The sequence below is a fragment of the Olea europaea genome, chromosome 22 (assembly GCF_002742605.1).
Source record: "Olea europaea var. sylvestris chromosome 22, O_europaea_v1, whole genome shotgun sequence".
Classification (NCBI taxonomy): Eukaryota; Viridiplantae; Streptophyta; class Magnoliopsida; order Lamiales; family Oleaceae; genus Olea; species Olea europaea.
The window spans coordinates 12,511,787-12,521,446 of NC_036258.1; positions in this window are offsets into that span (position 1 = coordinate 12,511,787).

Genomic DNA, 9,660 nt, shown 5'->3' on the forward strand with positions numbered 1-9,660 from the left:
ATTTGAGAACAATTCTCACATTGCGATGCAAATGAAGAGATTTGGTTTGGTTGTAGGCATTCTATATGTCATTCAAATACATACGATTACTTATGATTCGATAAATATAAATGAGAAAAAGTAAAAGAATAACATATAAAATGCATAAATTAATTAAACAATCTTTTATTTAATTAATCATGCTCCGACTATTTAACTCGGATTTATGGCCCTCGCATAAATTTATGAAATCACTCCCAGTGAACTGAGATCTTATTTGTTATATTAAAACATTGAGTGTTCTCAATAAATCTTAATAAAACATTTGGGGTAGATACTGTTATTAATTGTATCTCCATACAACTCTCGTATCATAAAGCTGACAATTTTTTTTGTCTTCACACATCTTATTTGTTAACTTAACATGTCTCTAAAATTTATCTCCTTGAATGTATTTAACAAAAGATAAATTTTAGCTGAGTCGACCCCATCATTCAATAATATCTAATATTTCGGAGTGTCGAACATGTTCATACCAAACTAGCCTTGAGTGTTCTCAACAAGTTAAGATCAATTGAGGACTCTGTTTTTTCACTATAATGAAGGAGGCGAATATAAATATTGAAAATTCTAGTATGCTCTGATACCCCTTGAAAAGTCACCTAGAATGCTATGGAACGCTAGAAAGTTCATCTAACGCGACGCAATGTCAAATTCAAAATTTTAGCATTATCAAGTTTACGTTCCAGATTACAAATTATTCAATTTTACGTACAGAATCAATCTAACTAAAGCAACAAGTCACTTTAATTAGTTATCTATGAGATTAATCGTACAAGTCAATTAACTTATGTTGGAATGTCGCAGTTTGTATATTATGAAAAATAGTAAATAACAAACAATATGATGACGCAAAAACCCCGACGTGGGTAAAACTCTGGGACCAAGCCAGTTACTTCCGCTATCGACAATTCAGAGTATACAATAATGTGCCTATCATGTGCTCGTTAAGACCCGCTACCACAATTTTTCGATCTATTGGCGTAGATGCCTCTAGCGCTAGAACTCCTGATCTACCCCCTGTAGCCTTCTACTACCGTAGATTCCTCTAGCCTCGTTTAGACTCCTGCAGCCCAATCTGCTATTTCCTACAGCCTCCTGGTCTATTCTGAACGTCTCTTGAAGTGCAACACCAAGAACTACCTACTCTTGTGCTTGTATCTTCAATCCACCTCTCTTAGTTCTCCAATGAGAGTCTCTTCCTCATCTGATTCAAGAAAGGATGATGTTTTGTCTTCGAGAACCTTGTTGTTTTTTCCAAAGATAGATTGCCAAATCATAAGAATAAGTTGATGAATTCTCCAGTTAATTTTACCTTGGATCACTTCAAGAATCTTGTAGATGTTATGGAATGAAAGCTCAATGTTGCAACCTTTTTTTCTCACGCCCAAGACTTTGCAATTTATACTTGGGGATAAATAATTGTCTTGGGCCGTCTAATACTCTTCAAAATGTGACCTAGTATTTCACTGGGTAACACTATCGCTCGAGCAATAACTCAGCGAAAAGCGAGCGACAGTTTTTCGCTGGAGCGATAAAGGAGTGAAAAGCGAGCAACAAATGTTCTATTATTTTCGCTCTAGATGGTAGGGCGAGAAGCTAGCAGAATTTTGGCGCCGCATTCTTGATTTCAACCTCAAGCTCGAACCCTAATCCATCCCAACTAACTTTACAAAATTGCACTCTAAGTCCCTTATTTTTACGACAATGTTCAATTAAGTCCATGACTTTTACAAATATACAATTAAGCCCATTTTGTCCACAAAATTACCAACTACATTTTTAGACCTAACAAATATGACTCAATCTTTTAACAAGGGGTTTTACATGCAAAAGTCTCATAAACATTTACTACCTGGTTTCTCGAGCCATAAGGAAGAGTAGTTGGTCAGCTTCTAAGGGTATTGTATTGACTCACGCAATGCGCCATCTTCATGGTTTCCTCCTCTTTTTGCTTCTTTAATTAATCTAGAGATTTAAGTATTATTTAGATTATCATTTTTATGCTTTTTAACTTCTATACTCATTATAGAATACTTGGTATTCAGAATATAAATGTTATTTCTAGCTTACCATACCATAAAGATCTTAATCAAGATAGGCATGAACAACAATTGTTCTTAACATTAAAATAGTCCAAAACAATTAAGAGCTCGTAGGCCCACAAAATGACCAGATTAAAAATCAACCATTCAACACATCCATATTATCGAGTCCATAATCATCCACTAATAATGCAATTATCAAATAAATGTATTCAAATATAATATCTAATATTACAAGTAAACATGTTTCAAGTTTCTAACAATTAAGTCGTCTAAACTATTTTAGACAAAATGGATCAGAACAATTAAACAGTTAATTAATCATATTAATCAATTAATTTAATTAGCGGGCATATTTAATTAAAATCAAATTTTAATTAAATATCGAATTACAGTCCAACTCTAATTTCAAAATTATAGGGCAGGACTATTTAATTAAAATCAAATTTTAATTGAATATCAAATTAGAATCAAAATCTAATTATAATTGAATTAACATTTTAAATTAGGATAAAAATCCTAAATAAAATAAAATTCAATTTAGGGTCATGATTTAATATTTAAGTTAAAATTTAATTTTAATGAAAATATAAAAATTATTCAATTTTACATAAATATTTTAATTGGGCCAAGTTTGAATTTTTGGTCAAAATCCATTTTAAAATTAAACTTAAAATCATTTTAATACTTAAATTCAAAACTAATCAAAATTGCAACATGGCCCTATAATAAAATTAAAAGTAGGTCCTTCAATTTCAAAAATTGCATGACAAGTCCTTTATTTTAAAATTACAATTTGGCCCCGAAAATCGTATTGCAAGCAAAGGCTTGCAATTTTACAAATTACATTATAAGCCCTTGCCTACAACAAATCACACCTAATTTACACAAAAACCCTAGAAGACGGTGCCATCCATCGACAATTTTTGACAGCATGTTGCCATTGACAATGGCAACAGGTCTCGCCTTTGGTTGCGATGCTTGTCCCTACCTTGTGCAGCTGTTATAAGCGCCGCTACTTGTAGCGACGATTGTCTCCACTACAATACGCTATGGCGATGATCGCCAGTGCCATGCTAGTGCAGCACGCTGCACTGTCGCTATAACCTACAAAATTGATAGAGCAATGGATAGTTTGAAGGAAAGAAGAAGGGGCATTAGATCTGTAGATGGATATTCCAATGCATGGGAAAGGAAAAAGAGAAAAGTGAAGCGGTGGGGCTAGCTGGAGGCTGAGGTTAAATTCGCAACCAATTCCATTATTTGAATTTGAAGATCTTGGTGGGATGTATTTTGGTTTACGCAATTTCATTTTCCCATGGAGCTATCAATAAAGAATTTTTGGTTTTTTGTTTGGGTTTGAGTGGCGATATAGAAGAAGATGAAGTGAGATGGGATAAGATAGATCTAGGATTGGGGAAGAAAATAAAGTTTTAAAGGTTTAGGATTGTGGGTAGTACAAATAAAATGTTTGGGCATAATTTCCAAAATAAATAATAAATAAATAAATAAAAAGTTTTAGACCATACATGAAATTATTTATTTTTAGTTTTGGCCATTTTTACTGATTTTAATGCCTAAACTAGTGGAATTGGACAGCAAGGATGCATCACACTTCAAAGTTCATATGGGAGGGTTTTTCTTCAATTTGAAAAGGTGGGGGATATTGGCAATAGATCCGTACATTGGGGGTATTACTTTGATAAGCCTAGGAAATAGCATATTGTTCTAACCTCGTCAAGTGTATCTTCTCTCTAAGATGGGAAACTTCATGCTTAGATCAAAGAATAACTAGCATGGCTTTCCTTGGCCAACGCCAAATCCTTGGATCTTAACATCATCCAAGGAAGCCTCCCTTGTAGTAAAAGTCTCAACAACTTTGCTCATCTCCTTGTATTTGGGTCATTCCTTCTCGTCTTCCTCTAGTTCCATCTGAAGGACACCATACCTTTTTCCAAATAATAACTTTCTTACCCAAGTTGTCAGCTCGCAAATCACAAACTTTAATTCAGCCTGATGGCCATGATGTAGAATAATAGCATGCATAAGGTGATCAGTCAGTTTTTCCCTCTGTGTAGAGATAAGCTCCTTCGAACGTCGTTCCGATGATTGACTAAATTATACATATGTAGATCTTGCAACCCTACAGACAAAAAGAGGAAGTGCTGATAAAACCCCCAAATCCAATTCCTAATTGGCAATGGATAATTAAGGACTTCGAATCCGGGATATATCCCTTGGGAAAATAGGATACTTTGGGATCCACAATTAGCTCGGACTTACTCAGGGCTTTCTTCTTTCCTTTGGAAGGATCCTTAACTCAAGAGTCAAGTCAGCATAGAGGGTAGCATAAAATCTACAAGCATGATCCTAGAGCTAAAAAAAAAGTAGGTAACTTCAATCCCCAGTCCCTGGTAGGATGGGGGTTGCTTGGTCAAACCCTCGATTGTCCGCAATGGTGCATTCTTCGATCCCTTGGATCCTTCAAGAGCTAATTTCTCATGAGGGAGAGATGATGAAGTTTTTTGGGGCTTAGGAACCATCGAAAGATTTGCGTTGAAATCAATTCGCACTACGAAAGAAATAGAAGTCAGTAATTATCTAAAAAACAATATATAAATTGGTGTGTAGACTCACCCATAGTCATGTGAACACCGTGTCATAAAAACTCAAGTTGTAAGGATAAAGTAGTCTTTTAGCCTCGTGAGTTTCAAAACCTAAATTAAGAATATGTGCTACCAAAGCACGAATGTCACTAAGAGCTTGATCATGAAGATGATTTTGCTATTTACCTAAAAATGTAGCAAAATAAGAAAAAAAATTAAAAGCGAGTAAGGATTAACACTTACTATGTTTACCGTAACATTGAAGAGTAACGATATAAAGGTTAGCGGGTTGAAGCTCCCAATTACCACAAACAAGATAAAAAAAATCATTTGCAATTAGGCACCTTATTTCTTGATAATATCCTTTTTGTGGGTATGCTTTATTTCTCGCCTTCTTGAGATGATAGATGGAATGGAATATATTCAATGAAAGTTAACTTTCTTGATCTGCAACTTTCCATGACAAAAAAGAACAAATTGTATGGGCCCATCCATTAGGAGTTAACTGGGTAGGGACAGTATCAAAGATAGAGAGAACATCACTAAAGATATGGTGAAAAGGAGCTCGAAGCCCCATGTTCGTTGAATGCTTATGAATAGCTATATAGCCATGAGGACAATCCACAGTCTAAAATTGTCTAGTACAAAACAACTCTATATCATTAGGAATGTTAAAACGATCCCAAATATCACTGAAATCTCTCTTAATAAGATTAGTAAAAAATTTCGAGGCCTAAAAAACTTTCCTGTCACTAACATTAAGGCTATCTGACTCACTCAAAGGTGTAACCTTATCACCTATCTCAACCCTAAGTTTGGAACTATTCCCATCTTAAAGAGTTCTGATTTAACTCCAAAACTAAAAGGAATATTACGGAATGAGGCAACGTCTCAGTGTGCCAAACTTCTTCAGAAAAGAAGAGGTGCTACAAGAAGTATCCTCAAGTATAAAACTTTTGAAATCAGAGCCTGAAAAATATTTTGAGAACCACTAAGCCCCCAATTGACCCCCCCCCCCCCCCCTCGTCNNNCCCCAATTGACCCCCCCCCCCCCAATTTTGTGGAAATGAAATTAGGTGGAATAATATTTTTTGAAAAATGAATGGTTGAAAAAGAAGGAAATATTTTCGATTTACATGTAACATTATTTTATGGAAGATTGTGTGGTTGAAAATAGGAGAGAAAGAGGGAGAAAAAAATGAAAATGGAATGGAATGGAAATTAATGGGGGCCAAATAGGGTAAATGTGAATCACTTTGTACTTATATATTTTGAGCCTACGTTTCATTTGCTAGTCATAGGTTAGCCAATAAAGCTTCATACTTAGCCACATTATTGGTTGCTTTAATTGCAAACCTTCATACGCAGTTCAATTTGTGCCCTTTTGGCTCATTAGGATTATACTTTCTTTGAAGTTAATGTCTCCTAATGATTCATTTGCAAACAATTTACATATTTTCTAGTTAGGCTCTTCTTTAGGAATAGGGACATCTGATGGTTCTACAATAAAATTTGCTAATGCCTATGGTTTGATTGCGGAATTTCCTTTATACCTTATCTCGAATATTCCTAATTTTACTGTCCATTTCATTAACTTTCGCGACACATCAAGTTTTTGTAATACTTGCCTAAGTGACAAATTGGTTAGTACTTCGATACGGTGACTTTGGAAGTATGGTCGTAACTTTTTGTGAAGCTACGATTAAGACAAGAGCTAGTTTTTGATGTTCGAATATTTTGTCTCCACTCTTTGTAGATCTTTGCTTACATAATAAATTGGTAATGTTGCAATCCTTCCTTCTTTACTAGGACAGAATTGATTGCTACCTTAGACACTAGTTGATATAGTAGTAGCGTTTCCTCATTTATGACTTTATCTAATAATGGTGTTTTTTAGGTGCTCTTTCAAGGCCTAGATGCCCGGTCACAATCATTGCCCCCATTAGAATTTTTTTCCTCTTTTCAATACTTGGATAGAAATGGAACATTTATCTGTTGCTCTTGATACAAAATACTGAAAGCGGTGACCTTTCTTGTTAAGTTTTGTACTTCTTTTGACTTCAGTGCTTATTGTATTTTAATAGGATTTTAAATTTTGTCGAGGTTCGCGTCGATACATTGCTAGTTGACCATGTATCCTAGAAAGTTTCCAGATTTAACTCTAAAAGCGCATTTTAGGGAATTGGACTTCATCTTATATTTTTGTAATACATTGAAGGCTTCTTCCAAATGTTTCTAATAGCTCTCAACTTGGAGGCTCTGACGAGCATACCATCAATGTATATTTCTATTGTTTTTTCTAGCTGGTCCACAAACATTTTGTTCACTAACCTTAGGTAAATGGCCCCGGCATACTTAACCCAAATGCTAATATAGTCCTTGATCTATTAGGAAGGCCGCATGCTCCTCATCTAGTCTATATATGGGAATTTAATTATATTACGAATATGTGTCTATAAAAATTAATAATTCATGTCCAACAATATCATCTACTAACTAATCAATTTTGATGAGCAAAAAAGTATCTTTCGGCTAGGCTTTATTTAAATCAGTGAAGTCTTGTCATGTTCACCATTCTCTATTTCTCTTTGGTACTAATACTGTATTATATACCCACACAGGTACAAGTCTTGCGAATAAAGCCATTTCTTAACAATCTATCTACCTCGTTTTTTAATGCTTCATACTTTTTAGAAGTCAATGGCCACCTTCTTTGCATCATGGGTTTATTTTGTGGTCAATTTTAGAGTATGACATGCCACATTAGGATCTATTCCCAACATATCAGCATGCTTCCAGGTGAACATAGCTAGATTTTTTGTCGAAATTTTTTTAGCAAACATTTCACAAGTTCGCTCAACTCTTTACTAGTTTTCAGAGCCTTATATATGTTTTCAAGACTAACGAAAATAGTTTTCAGTTCTTTGACTGCCGTTTCAGATATTAGTTAGTTAAGCAAGGATCGCTTAAGTCATAAATTTGAAGTTTATTCTCGGGATTACTCGCTTTGACTCTAACAATTATACTCCTCTTGGGAGATCGAATAACTTTACTTTTTGTGTTATTTTCATAATTCTTGTATAGGAATCTTTAATTACATTTTAAGAACACTTTACCCTTATTTGCAGAAAACCTCTCATATAATTGATGGGGGGGGGGATTGATTATGTTTGCTTGTTTCATGGCAAGTTGTCCAAGGACTTCGTCGTATGTGAATTTTTCCTTTATGATGCCAAAGTCCATATTTTCCTGATATGTTTGGGGCTTTTCTCCTATTTTCACTAACAAGATGGCCTATCTATTGGGACTAGGCTACTTCCAATTTAAGTGGTGAGGCTTCGACACAAAAATTTAGGAATTATATCTTTCTATTCAATCAAAAGTCTCTTCATACAAAATGCTCACCCTGCTTCCACGAGCATGCTGTGAAAACATTCTCTAGCTATTGTCACTTGGGTAACTATTACCTCCTCTTTATGAACTAAATTTTCACTTTTAGGTTCTATAGATTTAATTGAAGAGGTTAGAGGTTGTAGATTATGTGTCTTTCCAAAGTTTTCAGATACTATACTTAGTTTGGTCAGTTTACCTTTCAAGTTCCTTTTTTTTTGTTTTTTTTTTTTTTGTTTTTTTTTTTTTTGGTTTTTGCTTCAAGCAGCATATTCCGTCGTTAGTGCATTCAGGTCTTCAGCAATTTTTTGTATTTTCCTGCTACTAACTTCTTCTTTCATAGAGACTAGTGCTGAGCAAGAGATAGATTCTCTCAAAGACTAGCTGTTGTATCTTCATGTTACTACTTTGAGCATACAATTTTATTAACTGGATCAGGACGGATATTGTTATTTTCAACCTTCAGCAACTTTATATCCTTCGATTTTTCTTTTGCTTGACTCATTTCTATAAATTTTAAGGATTTCTCAAGTTTGATGGATGGATCCCTAGTTTTCTTTCCTCGAGTTTCTCATAGACGATCTCTATTTGTTGACAGTAAAATTATAAAAATAAATTTCTTTTACCGAACTCGAATTTTCTCTTTCTAAACTCACTAGTTCTAATGGTCAATCTAGTGCAAGATGGGCTAAATTTTGTATTGGGCCAATTTGAGACCTCTTTAGATCCATGCTTCTTTGGATTTAATATCTCACAAAATATTGTGATTTTTTTTAATGTAAATAGATTCTTTTTTCTTCTTTTTTAAATATTTTCTTCTTTAATACTTTTTGGTACTATATTCAAATTCACCCTACATGAATCCATGGAGGTCCATACTACATTTCTTTCCAAAATTAGATGTAAAACTAAATTTTAATTTATTATATAATTTTTTGTAATCAATCAACACCATTATTGATATGTGGTGAACAATGAGCTAATATTACCGATTAATTGAAGTTTACAATTCTTTTTGAAATGCCCAGAAATAAATGAAAATATGATTAATCTTAAAAACTGAAAAGGCATAAACATAAAATTGCAGAAAATGAAAACAAGGACTTTTCGACCTAAGCCCCAAAGGTTCAGTGACAACTTCTGATACCAAATTCCCTGTTGAGCATTCATAAAAGTAGATAATGCTCGTTTACACTATACACCCCAAAATGGAAATCAAGGTTACAAAATGTTCAAGAAGTACAAAAGATAAAGCTATTGAAGAAGTATCTTCTCACAGTTCTAGCCAATCGAGTTATTATTCACCAAGAACACAACAAACCATATTCACACTCTTATTTGAATATTATAACACAAAGAACATCATTACCTCCATTGATTACACCAAGAATCAAACAAAAACATAGTAGGGAATAGATGATGTCAATATCCCAAATGAGATTTTCAAGAGAAGAATAAACCTTAAAATTGAAAGGTGCTTTTCTAGCAAACCAAAATCCAGAAAAGTGAATCGGTGAATGGACCAAAAGCCAAACAAAATGTCTTGAGCCAAAGAAGAATCCGAAAGCCAGATGCTATCA